Here is a 20950-nt window from a genome sequence, read left to right as displayed (position 1 = left end):
TGAAGTGTTGTGGGAGGGGGCTGTTTTCTTTCAAATCTGTTTTATAAGCTTCTTTTTCCACTTGGCTTTATTCTAAATAAAATGAAGTGGGGGAAAAAACCTGCCCATGTATAAATCAACATGCTCTTTTTCTCTACTTAATTCAGCCAAAGAAATGACTTAAATACTCTTCTATAGTACTTTACTGCATTCCAAGAAAAAAAAATGTCATGATGCAAATACTACTATTTCTTTCTGCAATAAACCTGTCATGGGATTTGAGTTATTTGCTTGCCCTTTCAGGAAAAATAAAATAATAAAAAAAAAATCAGAAGACCTTAACACAGAATGCAGACCTGATTCATTACAAATCCCACGTCCCTGCTTCTTAGCAGTTGAGCCAAGGTTAGGGAAAGCTCTCATCAAATCAGGGTACAATCTAAAGTTATGAAGCAAGGGGCTTGGCTTCTGTAAATGACTTTTCTTAGTGGAAATCAAAGGAATTAGACAAGCTAAGTTCACTTGAGGAGCTGGCCATCCTAGCTGCATTAAATTCTTTTGTGTCTTACTTTCATCTCCCACCTTTGTATTTGAAATTTCCTTCAAAGTTAACTCCTTGTTCCTCTTTATTTTTTTTTTTTAATATATATTTTGCAATTCCTCCCACAAGGACAGTTTCTTAGCTGTTTGGGTGATAGCTGTCTGTTGTCCCCAATTCTGTCCTTCCAAGCAGAGGAATTTTCTCAATATTCCAGTGTGACTGTGGCCACATTCAGTCATTTTCCATACATGTATGGATCATGTGCACAACACAGTTAAGAGAAATATCAATTCCTAGGTAGCAGCTATCATCTGCACCTCCTGTTTTACTCGGAGTCCTTTCCCAAGAGTGTCAGAAATTGCTGTGTGGAGGTGATCACAGACCAAAGGATTACCTGAAATAATCTCTCACCTTCCTGCATGAGGGAAAAGGAACACTGCAATTTCTCTGGCATGAATTAAGGAACCAGCACCACAAGGCTTTATTTTTTTTCTTTTCCCCTCTCATTTTCTGTTAATATTTTCTGGAGGGAGCTCTCTTTGCCAGCTCCCTTGCCTAGCCCCCATCTCCTTTGATCCCCCTGCCCTGAAGGGGATGTCCCAGGTGTCTCCAGCTCAGGGTGTCCCCATCCTTCCGAGTCACTCATGGCTCGTGGTCCCTCACCCCACAGCTGCTCCCCAGCTGCAGCCACAGAGACTCCCTGGGTGGAATCAGGAATAAACCACACGTCCTTTTAAGCTGCTCCTGATGAGACAAGTGAGAGCACAGCTGAAATGCTACTGCACACTGGTGCTTTAAGTTTTTAGCTTTTACATCTTTCACATCCTGTACTGCATTAGTGATTAACTCTGAACTCCTATAGAGTGTTTGTAAGCTCTCTCCACAGTTTGGTCAAAAAAAAAACCAATCCTTTTCCAGGAGCTGAGAACCAAGGTCATTATTGCAGCCTCAGACCCTGAAAAGTATAAACAAAAATGAATTTTGGGGGAGTAAACTGGGGGAAATGTGACTTCATCACCTGAAGGTGTAATTGGGCAATTAACCTCTGATATGCAAAGAGAGCAAACTTCCATCTGCCTGAGAAACTCATGAGCATTGTCCATCTTGGGTGTGGCCTCCACGGGGCTTTTGCACTGCCCAAGGTCCATCTGCTGAAGGCCTTTAATAAATACCTGTTTAATTCTCTAACTCTGTCCAGCCTCTGTTCTAGGTAGCTTCTCCAGGCATCAGCACAGCCCCAGGAGAGGCTTCTGAGCAAGGCAGGAGGCACCTCAATGTGCTCCTGCAAGATTTGCCTTTCTAGGGCTTTGATAAACTCAGGAAAGGGATTTAAACATGTTTAATCATTGTGATCGTGCAGACAGTCATGAACAAAAGCCTTTTGTGATGAAGAAAAATAGGTTTTCCTAGGTAAGTGTTTGAAATCCATTTCTGGATGCCTGCATCAATACAGCACAAAGAGGTAGGGAGCCAACAGGTGTCAGCAGCACTCAAAGGTACAAACAGTCCTCATTTACTGCAGCCTAAAAAAGGGCTTGTCCTGCAGAACAGGCAAGATCCATTATCCCATCATCAAGAAGGGCACCTGTCCACACCTTCTGGCAAGGCAGGAGCTTGTGTGCCCATGGTTGGTGCTGGATGCTCAGATCCATGTGAAAAGGGCAAGTCTGGATTCTTGCAGGTAAGGCAGGACCAGTGAAAAACAACCCAAACTGACTTCCCTCCAGGACCACTGTGATCCCCAGTGTCCTCTCTTCACCTCTGAATCCTGGTTGTAGCTAACTGGATCCACTTGTCAAGGTGATGCAGCTCTAATTACCCTGGATCTAAATTTCCCTGGAGGGTGACTTCAGAAGACCTCTTGATTCCTGTGAAGCATATTGGATCCTTAACCTTTCCTTTAGTCACACCTGGGCTAGTGGAGGTTTTTTTCTTTGCCTGCTTTTACATTGCTTTCTAACACCTTGAACTCTGCAGTGGCACTGCATGCTTAATAACAAAATTCCAGAACTTGCCGACACGTTAGAGCTTATTGTCTGCTGGTTAATAACACTGCCGAGCTCCTCCTCGAGGTGGAGCTTTGTCAAATGTTTTCTGACAATCTAAATAACTAACATCTTTGACATTTAGTGCAGCCCTCTGCCAGGCAAGGCAGTAACAGGCTCAATGAAACCTGAGTTACTGAGGCATGACCTGAAACAATATTAGCTGTCCTTGATTATGCTCTGAGTTTTCGTGTTCCCCTCCTCCCCAGCCCCAGTGTGATCCTTTTAATGGTTGTCTAAGACTTGCTCGACAACTAATGGGAAATGAACTGCCTGGTAATTTCTTGCTGTGTGTCTGCTTGGCCCCATGCCAGCCTCCTGAAATGATGGTGCTAAATATAAATTTTCATTACACCTTCTTCAATTTCTGTGCTTACTTCATGTAGTACTTTTAGATGAGCATTGTTTGGCTCTGGTCTCTCATGGCTTTATGAACAGCAATCCAGTTAATTGACACTTTGGGTATCATCACCTTTTCTTTTGACTCCTCACCATCATTTCAATGTGTTGAGTCTTAGGCAATTGTCTGCCCTCTTCAGTTTTAGAGATAGGTACAGGAATAATTGCTGTATAGCATTCCTTCTCCTTTACACCCCATCTCCTTTCTTGCCTGTCTGTTGCTGGGTGTATAATTATGCCTAAAATATCTTTTAGTATTAGTTGAGATGCTTTGCACTATTTGATGCTCATTTTTCAATCTGAAAAATGAAAGTATTTTCATTTTTCAAGTATTTTTTATTGCCTCAGGCTCTTGTTATCATTTACATAATCCTCCTGTATTCTGGATGCCTTGTACCTTTTGGTGCTGTCATTTTATCCTTGATACAGTTTTCCTCATCCTCTGCTTCTGCACACCATCTCCAGTTCCCTTTTGTGACATTCTGTAAATGTTTTATTGGAACAAGCATAGCCAGTAATATCCTTCCTTTACTACACTTGATTTTCTGGACTCTATTTAAGTCACATCAATTTTCTTATACTCACTTCTCCAAAATCTACCCTTTGTAAAGCCCATTGTTTTTCCAGTTTTTTTTCTTAGCACAGTCTAATGAATATTTTGTTTATGCAGACATGGTTTGCTTTCTAAATCCTCAACAGCCTTCAAGGAAATGCTATATCTTCTCAACTGTCTATTTTTATTCAAAAAACAAATAAAGTGGGTTGCACATTAGGCTCTCTCACTGTCTTAGATCAGGAAATAATATTTGTTACATGTCAACTGCAGCTGAAAGTGGCAATAGCCACCTAAGGTAATTCCAGGTGATTTAAAATCGTGGTAGCTTTAAATAAAAGGCATGCTACAACAGTAAGGAGATTTTTTTAAAAATTGAAAACAGAGTTCAGTCATAGTAGGACAATTTTCATACATCTGTTGGGATTAGATTAGTCACTAATATAGGAGTATTTTGTAAGGGCAGAATATGGATTATTCCCAACATGATGTGCAAGCAGCCTACTCTCATCTAGGAATATTTTACCACAGTTGCTGGCCATAAAAAAATCAAGAACAGTGCTGAATTTACTCCTAACTCTCAGAACAATATCAAGTTTAGTTGCAAAGATAAATTAGTTGTAGATAATGAAAAAAGCTTTAGCAAGTAAGAAGTATAACTCAAGTAATAACACTGGCATTTCTTTCCCACAGTTCAAATCTCCTTCTTGGTGTTGAGGTTCTGGGGGATCTTAATGATTTATTTTTACAGCCAATGTGATGCCTTTCAGCAGGGAGAGGTGAAATTTACATTGTTGTCACCGATGATCTGTGTTTTCCTATGGTCTGCTGCACATCCCTGACAGGCCACTGAGTGTGTTCAGAGATTTGTATCTGAAATCTCTTCAGAAATTACTTTAATTTTGCAGTTTACTCTTACAAAGTATCATGTGCTGAGTGAAAGAAAGAATAATTTTAACTCCCTTTGTGAAATGTAATGAAAGTTTGAGAACAAGACCCCTCAGAATGTGAAGCTACCATTAAATTAACAGCCTTAATGTCATTGCAGAGCAATGTTATCAGCTCTAATTCCTGAGACAGATCTACTGTTTTGCTCAGTGAATATTTGTGTTATTGCAGTTTGATGGTTGCTGGTGCTATTATTCTTTCAGATACGCTATTTTGAGGGACTTTCCGCTCAAAAATGAATATTTTGGTATAAGACAAGGCAAAAAAAGCCAACCTGACTCTAAAGAGAATAGACTAAGCTCGATGCTTTTGCAGAGACAAAGGCAAAAGTGGAAGCAGGTGCTTTAGTCACTCGATGTTTGGTAGAGCTGTTTGTAGTAGCAACTTCCAAAATAATGAGGTGTCACTAAGCTCCTGCTGATATGAGAGAAGGGCAAGCTTTGCCTTCTTTCTGTAATGAGAAATCAGCCTCTTCCTGCCTCCCTCCACTTTGTATTTTTCTGCTGTCTTCAAAACATTCTGTGCCGCCAAATAATTGTTCAAAGTTACTGCCTGGGGATTTTTGTTATTTTTATCCCCCTCACCTATTTCTGTGGGTAGAAAGCATATTCAGTACTCATCACCACCTGCTTCTTCCTGTAATGTCACTTCAGCTGTAAACCACCTGCAAGTGACATGGCTTTGCTCATTAATGGTTTAGGTGGTCAATGATTTAATCACTTGACCCTCAGCAGATCAAGAATTCCATCCTATGTGCTCTACTCAATTTCCTTGTCTGTCTGTGGAAAACACATCTTTTTAATGAGGACATAAGGCTCAGCTCTGCATATAAGGATCAGTGTTACACCATTCCTTGAAGTGTGAAAAATGGTTTTTTTTTTCATAATTTCTTGTTTGCTTTGCCAGTTTTAGACATGTACTTCTAGGGAGCAGTTTTAATATTTACCCCAGTGGTTGAGAGGACTATATCTTGAACAGGAAGATGAATTTTTTCTGTGCTACAAGTGGGGACTAATACACTATTTTAGAGTAATTGGATATGATATATTGCATGTGTCCCTATGTCTACAATATCTAAGTATTTTTTACATCCTCCTAAGCTATTAAGCAAAGTATTTTACAATGAAAGAGTGTTCCACAATTTAATTACACATTTTGTACAAAATATTTCCATTTAACAGTTCCAAACTGTCTCTTCCCTTTAAGTATAACCACTTTGGCTCAGTTCCCATCCCTAACAATGGGAGTGTCACATGAAGTCCCTAAGAGTTGAAATTTTTTTTTTAGTCTCCATTTATAAAAGGTGTCTTCCACTCTTTATCCTGCACTCAGTGTTTAAATTTCTGGGATGGGCTCTACCAGCATTTTCACAGTGAGAGCAATGTAGACAGCAGTGGCTCTGTTTTTGCCACAGTGTCTTTGTATTCCCAGCATGGTTTGCAAATCCCAGCACCCTTGCTAGAAGCCCAATTCTTTTTTTGTCTAGTCTAGTTTAGCTCATTAAGCCAGATAAGGGACCCTTATTCCTGACAACCATTCACAAGCAGTTATTTTGCTACAGAAAACTGACTTGAAAGTAGTTCTTCATACCAGGGAGGGGAAAATTGTGTGGCTAGCAGTAAATATGTCCCTAAATATGAAGGTACAACTGATTTCCATCTCACTGGTTTTGGAGATGGAAGAAAGATTTTTATTAGACTGATCCAATATCTCCAGGAGGAGAGTTCTGGGTGGAAAAAGGAAAAGATCATCTTCATGCGCAGACAGAAAAGAAAAATATCATAGAGGGTTTTTCAAATTTATCCTCATGCATTCCCGAGTCTGGACAAAAGGAGACTTGTGGGGACTTTATTGCTCTCTACAATTACCTGAAAGAAGGTGTAGGAAGGTGGGGGGTCAGTCTCTTCTCCTGGGTACCAAGTTACAGAGTGAGAGGAGATGGCCTCAAGTTGCTCTGGTGGATGAGTTTGTGTTTAGATGGACTATGAGGAAAAAGTTCTTCAACAAATGGTCTGGGAGCATTGGAATAGGCAGATGGGATGATGGAGTCCATCCCTGGTGATATTTAAAAGTAGATGTGGCAGCTGGAGGCAGGGTTTTGTGGTGGACGTGGCAGTGCTGGGTGGGCAGTTGGGCTCGACAGTCTTGGAGGTGTTTTCCAACCTAAAGGATTCTGTGATTCTGCAAAACAGAGCTGCCTTGGCAAATCAGGGGACTAAGGCAGTACTATGCTGTTGCTAAGCAGTAAGTAGACAGGTTTTGTGCAATTTTCTACCTTTGGATGGGTGTTGCAGCTGGTCTGGGTTTGTTATCTCACAGAAGTCCTTATCTGCACAGTTAGTGGCAAGAGACAAGGGCAGTGAGATAACAGGAGCACTACAATTAGTATTAATTGACCTACCTCATCAAGAACACATGCCTTATGTTGTTTGTTTGACAAATCCTGGCTGCATGCTCCAGAATCGAAATGCAAACAATTTAAGGTATCACACTGCTTCCGAGATGAAGCAATCACTCAGTTTCAGATGCTAAAAAGCTAATAAGATGGGAGGAAGGAAAATAATTAAACAAGGAAAAAGAGATAAAGATGTGAAAATGTTTTAAGGGTTAGGTTTTTGTCAATGTAAACATCTGTTTCCAAATATTAAGACTATAAGGTCCTCTATAATTTAGTAATGTCACAGGTTGGACTATGTCACTCTGACTTCATCCTTAGTATATATTTAGACCAGAATATGCTATTTACCTTTTAAAAACCAGCATTATTCATGTTATTACATTTGCTGGTGAAGTACTACAAAGTCTAACATACAACTTAGCAAATATTGAGTAAAATGGTAGTGATTCCAAAGATTATGGGCTCGCTGTAGCCAGCGGCAGGTAAAATGCACATTCAGTGGGCTTAAATTGTTTTGTGCTGTGGTTATTTGATCCAATGGACTAATTTCAACTTCGACATCAGATAACCAGAGGGGTTTTCTTCCAGAACATGAACATCAGAAGGGCTTTATAAATCGGGCCTGGCGTGCAATTAAAGCTTTTGGAGCTACTAAGTAAACTTTCCACTTGGATGCTGAGCCGACTCCTTCTGACATCTGAGCGCGCCTTTTGTGAGGCTCATTTTTTTTAGTAGGTCAAGGGATCTAAGCCTTAAATGAAGCAGGCTCTATGAGACACAGCTTTTCATTACCACCAGGATCATGACCTTGCAGTGTATATTGAATTTAAGTTTAATACTGTAATGGATGGGACTTGTAATAAAAATTGCTAGATGTTTTGTGGATGAGTAATAAAGAGTAGATTAGAGTACAGGACTTCAAGAGTCCATTCAAACAATACTGAATTTATACTATCTTTTGGCATTGCTTTTATGGTTTGGAAAACTTCTAATAAAACTCAGGCCTTGTCCATTATTTAATTACTTTGCTGCGTTTTTTGGCGCTTTCTTAGTAGCTTAATAGGTAGTTTGCATAAATGCTACCACTGTTAAATATCTGTTTGTGCAGCAAGGAAAGCAGTGGTGTTCCTTCTGTCCTAATGTATCACTTAAATGGAGATAAAATAGTGATTACACTTACTCTTTAGGACCATAGACTTGGATTTACTTGCGGTTCCTGCTACATATGTAACCATTTTGGCAGACTCATTTAGGTTTTCAGAAGATCCTGGTACTTGCTGCTACGCTTGTTCTGACTTTAAGTGGAGTTTTATTTTATGGTCCTGTCATTAACCTGCTCATCCCTCACCAGCTGTAAGTGTGAGCAATCCCTGGTGGGGAAAAAAAGAAAAAAAAAAGAAAAAAAAGAAGAAAAGTAAGATGCTTGAAACCTTTAAAAGGGCATTAAATGCTGTATGGCATTTTTCTGTTGTTGTGATGTCTGATGTGCAGGTTCCTTGTAGTTAGAGGTATGAAGGTCAAGCAAGCAGACTAAAAATAAGGATCTCAATTATTGAATTTATTCTAGAGTACTAGTGACAACGAAGCCTTCAGAATTGCACAGGAGAAATGAGCTAAAAGAATTACATGGCAATACAAATTCTTCAGACATCAAAGCTCACATGCTCATAGGAGGTTTCCTTTCATGCTGGTTAAACACTTCTAAAAACCAGCAAGATCTCCTTAAAATAGGTGCCACTTCCTTAAACTATACAGACAGTTGCATCTCTTGTTTGTATTTCTAATACAATATTATTATTATTATTTTGTTGTATTCTGCACTACGTTTCATGTAAGAGATCACAGTAATGGAAACTCTTGAAGTAAATTGTTATTATTTATGTTATTAATTATTATAACATAATATTTATATATTATGTTATTATAATATATTATATTTATAATATAGTGCATCATAAATATAAGACTTCCTCAACAGTAACAGTAAGCCTAAGAAAGATAGTAACTAGCTTTGGCATGGCATGAAATCACAAAGAAGAAGGACACATTAAGATCAGCAAGGTAAAAGAAAAAAAAGCAAGTTTTCAGTGTAAATTCTAGCAACCATGACCTTTAAAAAGTTTTCAGAAATTTGTCTGTGCTCAGAACAGACATCCTGCGAGTATATCATAGTTCTTTATTTCACTTCTCCTCTCTCACCCTCTATCCATATACCTTTTCAGCTCTTGAAAAATGCCAGTGTAAATGTGCTGTGAAATATGTCTGCCACATAAATGTTCCTTTTCTTTTTATCCTTCATTAGGACATTGTGATTTATAATGACCGGCTGTTCCGGATTGTGTCAATTGCTCTGGAATGGTGGCATTACTCTTTGGATTGGAGCACAGGACAGGTACTGGCAATACAAAGCACATTTGGCTCGGCAAACATTGCTGAAGAATAGCTGTGTCCTCCTTTGGGATGGAACAGCAAGACTGAAGGGAAGATTTAAGCTGTCCTTTCAGTTTTGGACTATTCCAGTAGAATTTTCGTGGGAAGACTGTAGCTTGTAGCAGGGAAAGGCTTGGAAGAGGCAGAAGAGGGTTGGTTTTGGCAACTTTCAGGTGGATATCCCCTGGAAGATTGAAAAGCACTCCTGGGAAGGCACACTGTGCTGAAAGGAGGAAGCTGAGACCTCTCTAAGCCCCTCCATCCCTCTCCTACAAAGAGCTGTGTCAGGAGCAGCACAAGGCCTTTAGACTTCTGCAGAGTAAAGCAGTGACAGGCCTGCAGATGGAGAATACTAAAAAGAAGTTTTCTTGCATTTTGGATGGAAAGGGAAAGGTAGCTGCAAGCCAATTCCACTGGTGGAGCTTCAGAGCAGCTGCTCAGAACCAGCAGCACAGCCTGAGAGGTGAGGACCTCTGCAATCTGGTAGTGGCACTGCTCAGCTCCCTGCTGAAAGGACCAGAATTCTGCTTTTGGGAATCTAATCTTCCTTTTCTGCAGCTAATTCTGCAGCTGTCATGTTTTGATGGTAATGAATTGAGATGGCAACCAGTACCTTGGTCAAAAAGGGACAGAAATGTTGAGAGGAGCCAGTTGTGATGAGAGCTGTGTGAAGGATGAGGAAGGGCTGGGTCGTTAGTGATGACTGATGCTAGAGCAGAAGCATATAAATGATATAATGAAGTCATACATTAGGGCACAATATGAAGCCCCTCTCGACCTGGGAAATGTATCACCAATCAAATTTCTTTTCTCTTGAAGGTCTTCTCTTAACCTTGCAAGGAGGGCTTGATGGGAATTTCTGTCAACTCTCTGCTTGCTTAAATGTCACTGGATGTTTTAATTTACAGGCATTATCAGCCTGGGAGTGGTAATGGTCTGGCTGTTAGTGGAAAAGAAAGCTTGTTATCCATATTAGGCTCTTTATTTGGGATCATAGGTTTCTTTGATTTGGTTTACTTTAGAAGAATAATTCTGAGATGTTTAGAGGAGCACAACACAAGGTCACGATGAATTTCAACACAATTATTTAATGATTTAAGACAGCAGGAGAGCCTAATGTGAAGCCCATTTTACTTTGTTTTCTTGAATAAAAATGAACTGTTGAGAGGAGCAGGCTGAAGTTTCTGATGGCTCCTGTAAATCATCTCAGCTGTCAGTGACACACAGCAGCTTTCAAAGGAGAATATCAGCTGCTTTTTGTACTTGTTTAACCATTAAAATAAAGTCCTGCAGGCTCTGAGTGGAAGCTGTCCTGAGGTATTTATGTTCCCTTTCATGGCTTTATCACCATCCATGCTGCCTCCCTAGGTGGATTAAAGCTAGGAGAAAGGGAGATTTGTCCTTGTCTTGGTTTGGCTGTTTGGTCTGTCAGGGCCAGGAGGGCTTGGCCCATCCTCCACATTGATGCAGTCAGAGGCCACCTTCACTTGCCAAATGCTTCTGACCCTGGGGAGCCCAGCAGAAGGGCGGCTGTGCTGGATTCTGGAGCTGTGCTGGGATTCAGATGCTGAGCAAAGTGTTTCCGATTTCTCTCGTAACACCTGACAGTCATTTTGTGTCTGTCTTCCTGCTCACATTTCAAGTTCTCTGCCTCTTGATTCACTCAGTGTTTTTAGCAGTTAGCTTAGATCATTCCAAGCATCAAACTACCAGGAGAAGGCATTTGTTGCTTCTCATGACATGGACTTTTTCTTGTGGACTAATGTGCTCCATTCGAAATTGCATATACTGAATAGCTATGTATTAAGACATAACACCCTAACATTGTAAATACTTAGCTTCTTTTGGTATATTTGATCTTAATGTGTTATTTAGCTGCTAAGTTTCACTTTATCTGCCTGTTTTTATTGCATTAAGGCCACCAACTTTCATGAGGCCGGTGTCTTAGTTTTGGTATGTTGCATAATCTGTGGAATTTAGACTATTTAAAAATTGATACAGCATAAAAAACTATCTTGTACACATAATAACTTACAGTAGAAAGTGAGGTGCAAGTTTGGTACACAGGTTCTAAATTATTTACATTTTCCATAAAAAGGAGCGCAGAAAAATCCTGCTTATAACTTTCTCCTCTGAGTTTACCATTCTTCTGTCTTCACCCCATTTTGCTTGTCTTACACAATTATGTCATTGGAACAATCAAATATTAAATCTAGATGAGGATAAGGATTTATACTTTCCATTATAATTCACTTAATATTTTAATTTTCTGTCCTTTTTAACCAAGCATCATCTTTAAAGAGCTCTGTGGTAGATGCGTTAAGGAATCACTGAAGATATTGGGGTCTGAACAGGAGCCTGTTTTCAGTCTGGTCATTTCATCACCACAAAGCTGAAGGGGAGAAGTCTGGGCTATGAATCACTGGAAACACCAATTTTCAACAGGAAAAACAAATATACAAAATCCGATCTTGTCTCAGTAGATGTGTTTCTTTCATTAGGAGCCAGACACCTCCAGGTGTCCTCTGCTCTCAGTTTGATTTGAGTCAAAAAACAATTTGAGAAACACATGTTGGTTGCAATAATGATTGGCCAGAGTGCCTTTTACTTGGTTTTGTGGGGGGTTTTTTGCACTCAAGAATTTTATTATGAATTTAGCAAGGTGTGTGTATAGGAAATGTGTTGCTATCTTTTTTCTTCTGCTGCTGGTAAATCTATGTACCTTCAAAAACTTCCAGTGTAGGCTAAGATATGTTTTAATCCTCCTTCACTAACGAGTTCATGAATATCTTGAAACTACCCTTCACTGTTAATGATGCAAAATTTCCTAAAGAACCAATAATGAGCTGATAGCTTTCGGGGAAAAGATGTTTTATTTAGAGGGATTTGTTTAGAGAAATCTTTTTTCTGGCCAAGTCAGATCAAACATGCTGTGAGTAGCAGGAAGTTTGATCAAGGAGCTGGTTTGCTCTTTTATTTATAAAATGCTTGCTTTGGGGATGTTTCAGAAGGCAGGTGTGAGATGGAGAATTGTGTATACTTGCTGTTCAACACTGGTTTAAGATTTTTCCTTGATTTAATAAGTTATATGACAAGATTTTCCTTTTTATTAACTGTCTTTTTTCTTTCACATAAAGTGTAGGTAATGTCACATCTGTATAAATCAATATAACAATGACATTATGTATGTATATTATTATTTAAACATTGCTCTCTAAGGCATAGTTTTGTCAGTCATATTTTATAGAGAGTTTCTGTAGATTATTATAATCATTACAATCTGTGCAGTGTAAAAATCCTGCAAATCCCCAGTTTTTGGGTATTTTGAGGGGTGATGCTGCAGTACAGGTAAATAGTAACAGGGCCTCTGAATAACACAATCCTATAAGCATTACAGGAAATAAAGCATGAAGAACATGCTGCTTAAAACACTGAACAAATGAGTACTCTGTAGAGAACATATTAGTGCACAGATTTTTTCAAGTCATTTCCTGTGAGAGCCCCCTGTGAATTTATGCCTGGAAATGCAAAAATGTTACAATGCATTGGTGTCTTTTGGAAGCCTGTCAAATGCACATTTTGTGCTGTCTTGAATTATTACTTGTGTGTATATTAAGCAGGCATCAAATTGTGCTTAAATCAAAGATAAATGACTGCTGGTTTGGATGGCTTTTTCTGAGAACTGCCCAGAAAGGAGGGTGAAATTGGAAGTTGTATGCAATCACGTTTCTCCAATATACAATGACATAGACCTTATAATACATAAATCTTCTTTTGGGTGATATCTAGTCAGAATGAACTCTCTAAATTTTCCTTCTAGTAAAATTCTTTTACAAGCCAGATACAATTTATTCTAACATTGATTTGATGAGCAACATTTTGTAGATCTCAAATAATTTTCACTCAAAATTTTATTCATGGGCCCCAAACACAAAGAGGACAGAGATGAATAATTGATTTCCCCCTTTCACATCATTACCTTATTCCATCAAGGCATTCTTAGGTGAACATTGTGCCCAGGTTAGTTTAATTGCAGCAATATCTTGTGCTGACCTGTACCACATATAATCCTTTCTAGATCATGATATTGTGATGGAACCTAATACAACCCAGAACATGTGGACAATATTTATTATACTTGGTGTCCTTCTTAATAATTCTGTTGTTTTAATACATTCAAAACTTACAGATTTTTTTTTCCAAATTTATTGGTATTGTCCTAACAAATGTGAGAACTTTTAGCCATAGTTAGATTTAATCACCAATTATCAGAGGCTTCTATTCCACCTTGTGGAAGCACAATCAAACCACAACGAAGAGGCAATCATAATTTCTTGCTTTGCACATGATACTTGCAGCTTTTAAGGTAAACTGGGAGAAAGGGAGGGTAAAACCTTGCTCTTTAGCCACTGATTTCTGAGCATCTGGTTTTCTTGCATTCACAGCATTTGTTTGGTGGCTTGGCCAATAAATGTGAAATGAGCATTCCGCTTTCAGAAAGTTCAGGCAACACAACTGCAAATCTGTCCCACCCAAACACTCAGAATTAAGAACTTTATTCCCTGAGGTGCTCTAGCTGTAGTTACAGCAGGAGAGCATTGCTAATGAACAAACCCATGCAATCCATGTGCATTTGAGTCACACTGTGTTTTTTGAAATAAACGCACACAGGACCAGATGTGGAAGTACTGTGGGGTTTAAATTGTGAGTTATAACTTTGCAAACCATGAGGATCTGGGAAGATTCCATGAAGAAGGTGTTCACATCAGATTTAACCACAGTTATATGAAAGGCAGAAGAGCACTTGAAGAGTTTCAGGGATAGAGATGCCCAGTATGAAAATCTTTGCACACTTCTTTCACAGGCTCCAGAAAGTCTAAAATGCAGCAGGCTCTGGCCACAACTTCTGGCAGCCCAACCAGTTTGGGCATAAGCAGTGAGGATGGGCTGGGACACGAGCAGGAAAAAGGAAATCAAAACCATGAGCATGGAATGGAGTGGAACCAAGGAGCTGGAATTCAATATATTTCTCTTGGAAATGTTCATTGTCAAATTATAGTAAGGAATTGATTCTTTTACTTGAATGACAACTTGTGCCTTTTTGAAGAGAGCACATGAAAAGCACGAGGGAACTGAAACATTAAGAAAGGACACTGTGTGTGACTGAATGTGTGCATTGCTGAACATGTATGACACTAGTGTGTTCACTCTTCATTGCTGTCTCAAAACCTGTTCTTTCCCTCTCCACTGGCCATAGGAAATATCCTCAGAATCCTCAAAGAATGGGGCTTTAGCTGTGGATATCCACTAATGAAAATAGCAAGCAGTTTAGCTTTCCACCCTGCCACACTAGTTTTGTTCAACAGTACTTTCTTAAGGCTCCTTCCAATTTTTCAGTGTGTTTCTGATCTCCTCATATAAGGCCCTAAGAACTCATGGGAACATAATCAGGATGTTGATGATCAGGATGCTAAGGTGCTGGCATTTTAATAAAATTCAGAATGAGTCCTAGAGCCATAGAATGGTTTGGTTTGGAAGAGACTTTAAAGATCAGGTAGTTCTACTCTCCTGCCATGGGCTGGGTCTTCATCCTCTAGACCAGGCTTCTCAAAGCCCAGTCCAACCTGGCCCTGGGCTTCTTTGGGCAACACGTTCCAGTGCCTTACCACCCTCACAGTAAAGAATTTATTCCTCATCTCTAATATTAACCTGGTCTCTGTCAGCTTAAGATCATTCCCCCTTGTCCTATCACTCAATATCCTTGTTCAAAGTCCCTCTCCACCTCTTTTGTAGCTCATTTAGGCTCTGGAAACTGCTTTAAGGTCTCCTCAGAGCTTTTCTTCTCCAGGTGAACACTCCCAGCTGTCCCAGCCTGGCTCCAGAGCAGAGGGGCTCCAACCCTCAGAGCATCTTTGTGTTTTCCTCTGGCCTCACTCCAACAGGTCCATGTCCTTTTTATGTTGGGGGCCCCATCTCACTTCTTCATTTCTTTCCATTTCAACTTCTCACAATACAAACCTATTTCATATAGGCCCATTGCTGATGGTATCAACTATGCACATTTTCCTTTTGTTTACCATAAAACAGAAGGACTGATGGGAATGTTTGGTGTAGAAACAGAGCTGCCAGCCTGAAATGCTGAAAAGTGATGGTTGTCAGCAACAAGCTTCAGTTACCTCCCTTAGGATGATTCCACACACATCACACTGACAGGACATTTCTGCTGATGCTCAGTCTAAATATTCATGTGCTGTCCTGGTTCTTGCCAGCCCTCCCTCTGACACTCCACGTTACTTCTGGGTGTCTGTGCTTTTGGAACTGCTGCTGTTTTCCATTCTCAGGGCTTTATTCTTTTCTTGATCAAAATTCTTGGCCTTCCCTTCTGGGGACAAGACCCAACAGATCCCATATTTGCAAAACTGAGTGTTTTCAAAGCTGGTCCTAGAATCTTTGCTCCTTGACAATTTGTCCACACCCAAGACTCCTGCACCTCCTGTTTTCCAAAGAATGAATGGAACACAGTGAGGAGATTGGTTAAAGGCTATAAGAATAGGTAGAAAGTAACTTCAACTTCTTAACTTAATTTTTGAATTAGATACAGGACTGTACACCTCTTTGGTATATCTTAATTGCAAATTCAAGGGTAAAAATTGAAATAATGATGATAAGTGTCTATCCCTGAATATATACACATTTCATTATCAAACAGTGCCTGTGCATGCCGTTCTATGTTCTATATTTGCAAAAAACATGTCATAAGGATGACTATCTTTGGATGTCTGGAGTTGCATGAATCAGTAAATTGTTTATTTTCTCAGTGGGAATTCACTCAGGACATTGAGGAGCTATTTCCTCCTAATTAGTTCCCTTGAGTCCTCTTATAAAAAAAACACCTTAGGCTTCAAGGAGTCTGTTTGGGGTCATTATTTTCCTGATAAATGTACTCCCCACCACTCCAGATTTCCCAGAAGGGAGACTGCAGGGTAGAAGAATGTTGTGCTGCACAATATATTCCATGATTGGTTCAAATTACTCAATTTACCCTGTATTTTCAAAAAACCAATCCGAAATCATCAGTCAGCCACATCCTACTTCCAGTGCTGATGCCAGGCAGTCATTTTCCCTCAGAGCATCATTGAACATGAGCTCTCCTCAGCTTGTTTCTTACTTTGATGAACTGGATGGCTGCAGGGACTGTTCTGAGATTTGAGACATTTCATTTGAGACGTTGCTGGTTGTTTCCACCACTGATAGCTCTGTAGGAAAGGAGTGGACAACACTGATTTTGCTCATACCAGGCAGGGATTATTGACCTGTAAAATTTGCCATCATATTTTATCAAGCCACTCTGAGATGTCATTTTGTCAGATAGGTGTGCTAATGCAAGGTGATTTATCTTGTCTAATCTTTGAAAGGTAACCTGCAATCAAACCTCAGACAATGCTGAAAGATATTGTCAGTTATGTAGTACATGCTGAAGAGACAAGAATTTTTGTTTTGGTCTTTAGATCAACAAATTTTTGCTCAAAAAGAAAACTATATCTTTCATTTTAGACTCAAATTTTAGCTGCATGTGGTGTAAATGTGTTCATTTTCACCTGTCAAAAACCCTTTCATGCTCTGTATCTTGTGATTATTACACTGTGATCATTTCTTGATAGTTGCTCACCTCTATGATTCAGAGTTGCCAAGTTCAACGTTGTGTTTTCATTTATTCTGCTGGTGCTGAGCTGACTCTAACAGAGTTTTAGGCTGATTGAAACCCTGGGCCTAGGCTCCCATGGTCTAAATCCCCCCTAAATCCCAGTGTTTTATTTTGGCCTTAGCAGACTCCAAGGCAGTTGGGTAGATCAGGCATTGCCAGTGGAATTGCAGATGTGAAGCTCTGGGCTGTAGCAGGTGTGTTCATGGGCTCCTGCAGGTTTTGTCTGAGTCACATCTGTGCCAGCCCCACTGCAAAATATGGACAAGCCTGGTCAGAAAAGCTCTGTGGAGCTGTGGCTGCCCAGCACCCAGGAGTGTGTAACCCAGAGGGGGCTGGGGAGGGGGAAATGCTGCCTTGGGATAATTCTCCCTTTAACAAGGGCTGCTGCAACATCCCCTCTGCACACAAATGCCTCTTAGCCCCTCTCTGCCTGACATCACCTTTCCAAGCTAACATTCCCAGTGTCAGAGAAACACTTCTGGTTTATTTCAGTGGAAGTTTGTTTGATTGAAGCCTGAATAATAGAAATAAACCTTTTTGTTGATAGGAGATGCCCCTTTTTTTTGAATCCTGCGACTATGAAAATATCATCCAGACATCTCTTAGGTTTGCAATGTGAGCTTGCAAACCTCTCTTGCAGTCTGAATTTCACGTGTGCAGCCCAAGTCCAGCATCACTGTAAACACTGTGAACAGAGAAAACAAAAAGCTGGGAAAAACAGATGCTTTTCAACTTGTACACATTATTTAATACTGAACTGACCCATAGCACAGTGTTAGGTGCTTTATTGTATTTGCCCACCTTAGAAAGCAGCTGGAGCAGCAGCAGCAGCCTGCTCAGGCTGTGGGGAATGCAGCCACAATTCCTGCACCCTCTACTGGCTGATGCACACACCTCGGAGGGGCTGCAGGAGTTTTTTTTTTCTCAGCTTTAACAATAAATTTCTCAGCTGGAACAATAACGTTTGCCAGCAGAAATTTTATAGCATCATAATTAGGAGAAATAGGAAATTTGGGGGCTCTAGTTGTCTGGAATAGGAAAGGAAGTCTGAGAAATGGAAAACTAGTGAATTCTTTCATTTGCCTAAGAAACTAGTGCCTGAGAACCACTGTGCTCACCTTCTACAGCAAGGGGATGCCAAGGTTTGGCACACAGAAGGACACTAAGCTGTATTGTGCTAATTCTGAATTCTAGAGAGATTGTTCATTAAATTCTGCAAATGCCAGATGTGTGATTGGGGGGAAAAAGTAGTATTCTGCAATCAAGACCTAGAAATTTGAAAATTAAAATTCAAAGTCATGTCTTTCTGGGATTCACTTCAGCCACAAATAAGTATTACAAAGTATTTGTCTAGGTTTAACTTTCAGATGGTTGTAGCTGATCTTGTTATAAAAACAGCTGCAGTTTCAAAGTCCATGTAGAGGGCACTCTGTGGCATGACCATGGTGTAGAGAGGATCATAGCCTCTCCTGGGTTATGACATCAATTAAATAATAGACTTCTAGGCTGCTGCAGTTTCTCTAATGCTATTGTTTGTTTGGTTTTTTTTCCTTTTTTCTTTATATTTTAATTTTTCTTCCTTGTCTGCCCACATGGATGCCAGCTAAGGCTTCCTGAGGTTATATTGTTCCTGCCACAGCAGACAAGGGTCCCTCACCATGTAGATCTGGTGCTGTCTCATGTCTGTGTGCAGCAAGAGACACAAGGGCTCATAACCTAACATGCACCCATTAGACAGCTACAATGAAGTTGTCTAATGTTGCTGCTTTGCTATTAAATCATTTGGACTGCCAGATTTTACAGGAATATTATTATTGGGCTATAAAGAACAGCTCACTTACACTAGAGTGAGATTTTCAGAAATCACAAGGGATTTGACCTGCCTTCAGTTTACTTTCTTAAACGTAGTTGGATTTTCAGAAGGATTATTGCCCCTCTCATTGCCAGTTAGAGATGGTGCTTCTCTGGGTCCTTCAGTTCAGGAGCTCTTCAGGTGTCTTTGCCTTGGAGATCCCTGGCAATTTCTGTTCTCCCTGCTTTGCCTGCGTGTTCTTGCCTGTACATGTCAATTTTGTGTCGTTTGTCATTGTGCAGTGAATCAGATTCCCAGACATGACAAGCTTTAAGACTTGCTAAGATAAGCAGGTGAATGTGTTAGAATGTTTGTACAATGGTATTTTCATATTGATATCATCTCCTGGACTTTCCATCACCACTGATGCTGATTAATGCCTGCAAAACACAGGAATGTGTCCTCTATGAAGTGTTTTTCTGCCTGCTCATTATTTCCTATGGCTTATTTTGGCAGAATTTCATGAGCACTCCTCCTATTGACTCCTCCACAAAACCAGTCAGTCCCACACGACCCTCTGGGGTGCCTGGCCTCTTTCAGAGGTCTCTCAATTCCCTGCAGGAGCATGGATTTGCTGCATGGGGCAGTGCCAAGCAGCTGGGGCTGGCAGAGGCTGCCTCTTGACCTCCCTCTCCTCCCCAGCTTGGGAATCCCTCCATGCCTTCCCCCTCTCCTTGGGATGGGAAGATTGTCTCTGCCCTGGTGATAAAGAAATCAAACTGGATTAGACAGACTTAAAGGCAGGAGAGATAAAAGAGTTTGCTCAAGGTCTCCAGGGGCTCTTGCCCCTGCTCCCAACCCAGCACCCAAACCCCAGCACACCCCAGCCTCTTTCAAATGCAGCTCACACCAAGCAGATTGGAAGTGATTTACTGCTCTTTAGGAGTGCTTTCAAATTGCATCTTTTTCAGTTGTCAGGAATTAACTGCAACTGCCTGAGTTTTAATTAATGGATCATGTTATTTGGTGCATCTGAACAGAAAATTTAGGGCACATCTTTGGCTCTTTTGGCCAGTAGCCATGATGAGAGCCAGGCTAATTATATCGGTCACCAAGTTATCGGCGCAATCGTCACTGGAGGCAAACAGATGCCAAGAGAGGCTGGTAGTAAAATCATGATGTATTTCACAGTCATCTTATTACTGACTGATTTAAATAAGGACCTAAAATGCTCTGTCAGTACAGGGAGTGTCAAGGTTCCAGCAAGTCTTAATTCACAGAAGCTCAAGCTTTCCTTGCTTGTGGAAAGTGACTGGTGAAAAAGGAAAAGGTGTGCCACAGCAAAAGCATGTGGAGAACAATTCACTGCTTATACTTGCAAATGCTGACAATACAGGTCACATGTTCTTTTTTTTTTTTTTTTTACTGAGTTTAAATATTAGGGAAGAACACTCTCTGATGAGGTTCCTCTGACTTCCATTTCATCTCATGAGTGATGAAGTTGGCCCATAGTTCTCCGTCATTTGCTTGCTGGGTCTAAATGAATATAAACTGCATGTAATAGTGACTCAGAGCAGCAGCTCCATCAGGGAATGTCCCTGTGTGCTTTCAAACTCAGCACGTTGGAAATAGAATACAGTATGTACTCAACATTAGGTTTCAACTAATTTAATTAAAAAAAACTAGAAATTGGTTGCTTTTCACACAGTATGAACAGAAAACTCTTTGTCTAAATGCTTTCCATAATTTAAGAAAACAAAGTCTAGCTCCATAGTTGCCTCTACTGGGTCACTGCAAACCAAGGTACTGCTGGATTATGGCTTCAAATAATAACTGAAATTTTGGGAAGGAACAAAGCCATAAAACTCCTCTCTAAATGTATTCCCAGCCACATAAACAAGGAAATGGATTTTATAATTAATTCAGAGTTCTCTGGCAAGCACAGTGTTGTAATGTGTTGTAATCTACTGATTAAGTTCCAGTAAGAACACTGGCAATGGCTTTTTTTATCAATATCTGTCTTTTAACAGCACCCAAAAGAACCTGAAATTCTGAATCTCAAAATAACCACGGGTGGATTGTGCTGGATCTGAGCATCCAGTCAACCCTTGGAGAGGGGTGAGCCTGTAGGAACAGGGTTTGTGTCATCCTTGGGTCCTG

The 20950-nt window shown here is 40.2% G+C and overlaps 1 protein-coding gene across 3 annotated transcripts in view; it reads left to right on the top strand.

The window, feature by feature from the left end:
- Positions 1 to 20950, top strand: part of NLGN1 (neuroligin 1) — a 426523-nt gene that overhangs the window by 92769 nt on the left and 312804 nt on the right. For 2 of the 3 annotated variants that reach the window (XM_071438049.1, XM_071438048.1), the window contains exon 2: positions 9166 to 9255. The exons of the other annotated variant lie outside the window; for it this stretch is intronic. The gene's annotated coding sequence lies outside the window, so the exon portion shown is untranslated. The remainder of the gene's footprint in view (positions 1 to 9165; positions 9256 to 20950) is intronic. 3 annotated transcript variants of the gene reach the window in all.

Source organism: Agelaius tricolor, unplaced genomic scaffold (genome assembly GCF_023055355.1).
Source record: "Agelaius tricolor isolate 1412-34295 unplaced genomic scaffold, bAgeTri1.0.p SCAF_12, whole genome shotgun sequence".
NCBI classification, from domain to species: Eukaryota; Metazoa; Chordata; class Aves; order Passeriformes; family Icteridae; genus Agelaius; species Agelaius tricolor.
Note: the sequence above shows the minus strand (reverse complement) of the source record. Positions and strands in the feature narration are given on the sequence as shown.